Source organism: Austrofundulus limnaeus, unplaced genomic scaffold, assembly GCF_001266775.1.
Source record: "Austrofundulus limnaeus strain Quisiro unplaced genomic scaffold, Austrofundulus_limnaeus-1.0 Scaffold102, whole genome shotgun sequence".
In the NCBI taxonomy this organism is placed as follows: domain Eukaryota; kingdom Metazoa; phylum Chordata; class Actinopteri; order Cyprinodontiformes; family Rivulidae; genus Austrofundulus; species Austrofundulus limnaeus.
Window position 1 is genome coordinate 1,490,061 of NW_013952504.1, and position 3,392 is coordinate 1,493,452.

The 3,392-nt window shown below is 38.4% G+C and overlaps 1 long non-coding RNA gene across 1 annotated transcript in view; it reads right to left on the minus strand.

The window, feature by feature from the left end:
- LOC106521074 (uncharacterized) overlaps positions 1 to 2,098 on the minus strand; it is a 10,845-nt gene extending 8,747 nt beyond the window's left edge. The window contains exons 1-2 of the long non-coding RNA XR_001310628.1: positions 1,996 to 2,098; positions 1,464 to 1,467 (exon numbers count right to left, since the gene is read on the minus strand). This is a non-coding gene — a long non-coding RNA (uncharacterized LOC106521074). The remainder of the gene's footprint in view (positions 1 to 1,463; positions 1,468 to 1,995) is intronic.
- Between the last annotated feature and the right edge of the window lie 1,294 nt (positions 2,099 to 3,392).

Genomic DNA, 3,392 nt, shown 5'->3' on the forward strand with positions numbered 1-3,392 from the left:
TATTCTATTCTATTCTATTCTATTCTATTCTATTCTATTCTATTCTATTCTATTCTATTCTATTCTATATCCAGCAGTCACAGTGCGAGGGGCGGGGTGCACCCTGGACTTGTGGTCATGTAGTGCTATTCTAAAAAGCAGTTCTTTTCATCTGAAAAGCATAAACTCACACTGCACTTCCTACAGAGGTTATTGTTGAAGACTTTATTGCTGTGTCTGCAACATCCTCTTTAGTTTTACAGGGAATGTGAAATCATATCTTTGCACACATCCACTAGTGGAACACGGAACTTCCTTAGAGCAATTTTTTCTTGTAAGAACATATTTACATATTCATTAGGTCTTGTTTAGCCTTATAATCCCAATGTATTCCAGTGTCCAGAACAATGCACCATAACCACTAACATTCACACTATTCACATCTGTCCCCACACCCAGTAACCATCCTATACAACCAGTATCTGGCTGTAGATATTTGAGCAAACAAAGCCAAGAAAAAACAGCTGTATGTGTATTTTTACAGATAAAATACAGACATTTCAAAAACTGCTACAGTAAGGTCTTAAAATATCACAACAATAAAACATGTTTTCTAATCTTTATCCTTCAGAATTATTCAAATCTGTTCTAAATGGATAAAAAAATAACAATAGCAAATAATCAAATGTGTTGCACAATGGCTCAGTGGCAACATGATGGCTCAGTGCTTAGTACCAAAGCCTCACAGCAAGAAGGTCCTGGGGTTCGATCCCCGGTTCGGACCTGGGGTCTTTCTGTGTGGAGTTTGAATGTTCTCCTCGTGCTTGCGTGGGTTTTCTCCAGGTACTCCAGTTTCCCCAACCCCCAAAAACATGTACAACAGGTTGCCTTCAGGCCCAGGCCACCCTTGAAAGAGCGATCTGCGGTCTCAACTAGACTTGCCTGGTTAAATAAACATAAATAGTTTTTCTAGTAGTAATATGTATTTTGCAATATACATCTGAGAGATGCCATGACCTCATGTTTTGTGCCATTTTCCATTTTGACTACCGTTGTACCCAACGTTGTAAAACTACAACAAAGACATAACAAGCCAAAAATCTAAGTTGGTGCATGCATTCAACAACAATTTAGTAATTATTACATGTTGTAGACATTCAAATAATCACAATAAATAAATAAATAAATTTAGGGATTTTACTTCAGTGTTGAGATATTCACTATAGTAAATGAGAGAGCGGTGCATGAAGGAAGGTTCGCAAGTTGTATAACTTCATGGCCTGATAGTGAGACCTGTTTACACATTTACCATCCAATGGCATTGCAGGGCTGAACAATAAGATCTAATCATGACGTAAACATAAAAATACATTGGAAAAGTACATATGCAAGTTTTGGTACAGCTAAAAGGCATGTTGTAATTTTGCAACAGTGGGTCTTACAGGGTTAATGTAGTGGATGCTGCTTGCAGAAAAATGCTGAACCCTGCTTGTACCTTTGGGTGAACATATGAATTAGTTTAAGAAGCTAAAAGCCTTAGTTTAAAACTGCCTTTTAAAATTTCTTCTATCTGATTTGAAGGATTGTGGTAGAAATAATACTTTATGTTTAAGCAAGTAATTCATGACATCCTTTAATGACCTAGGTTTTCCTGACATGCTGTTCATCTGCAGACAGAATGATTAAAGTCAGAACAAGGTCTGCTAACAACAATAATCATTCTTAGATATCACTTGTGTTTATCTTTGTGTTTTCCATTGACCTTGTATCAAATCTTGCTAAGATGACAGAATGTTAATATATATATGAGGCCTCTCGAGACAAAAGTGTTCAGACAGAGTTCAACAGTAGTGTGGAGAGACTGATAGAGAGAAGCAGAGACACAGAGACAGAGGCACAGAGACAGGCCAGGTTCTCTGTGTTTCCTGTTGTTACAATAAAACTCAGCTGATCATCTCACGGAGTACCTTCATTCTTGGACCACATATTTCTCTCTGTTGTTAGATAAACATTTACCATAACAGTTGGCGTTGTCGCAGAGACCACTAGGAGATCGACGGACCAAGGCCACATTGCAGGTGGACTGATATGAGCGAACAAGGACTGGACTGCTCAGGACCGTGACTATATAACAAGGATWAACAATAATGACAGTATTACTAATGACAAAATGACTAATAAATAATAAACTGGTCTAAATCAACAAGGTATATCCAAAATCTAAAGTGTACMTGGTTAGATTAAATCATAAATATGAGGATGGCTGCCAAGGTTGTTGCATAGTAAGTCAAAATTTGTTCAATGTCAGTGTGTGTGGGAGATAAAATAATGTGCATGGCCTAAAATAAAGTTTTGTATGTCAGGCACACAAAATTAGATTGTAATTTTCAAAACATGGCCATGAAAACATGGCAGCGTGGCTCAGTGGTGGAAAACACTGAGAATTCAGTAAGGATGCAATTATTTTCTTACAATTCTTAGTCACCACTTAGTCACCAACAGCTGGGCTCCTATGACATAGTGGCTTAAGGGTAATTCAGTGATGTACCACAAAGGTTTGAAAAGGACATTTTTCTTTCTTTCTTGTTATCTGGCAAATATTGCTACTGTGACTTTTCTGAGCTTGACCTCATTCTATGTCATTGCCCAATCAACGTAAAGGCCTGCTGCAAGGAGCACCATCCTTTCTTGGGTGATAGCGGCTATGTTTGTTGTTGCCCCAGAAGCTCTCATTGATCATCTCATGATGCATTTTTAATGAGTTCTAGGAGCACTAGCCTGTGTGTATCCTGTGTGCTTTCATCATTTTTTATCCTGCAGTTACCATAGCATACACAGCTACTGTATGTGGATCTAGCAGTTATGTTCAAAGTCAATATGGCCAATGTTCAAAGCTTTTCAATTGTGTTGTTGAGAAATAACCTTTTGTTTTGTATTGTTGAAGAAAAATGGCAACTAAACAATTAGGACCTCTAAGAATGAATCTAAACAATAAACGCGTTTCTATCAAAGAAGGGATCTTATGCTGTATAATAAAGGAATTTTGTTWAAATGATTAGCCGGTGTTGAAGCAGCAGGGTGAACACATATGCACTACTGTCAGAAAAAAATAAGAAACTGGATTTTTCTAAAATACACTGGCAGAGTGCGATGGACTTGCAGCGTGTCCAGGGTGTACCCCGCCCCTCGCACTGTGACTGCTGGATATGGGCACCTGTGACCCACACAAACCTGAAAGGAAGAAGCGTGTACAGAAATTGGATGGATGGGTGGATGGATGGATGGATGGATGGATGGATACATATACAGAGTTTTTGATCTTTGGTTTATACATAAAATGCATTTATGTGCTTTTATACTATCTAGGGGCGGCTGTGGTGTAGTGGTAGAGCAGCCGGCTTGGGACCTGAAAG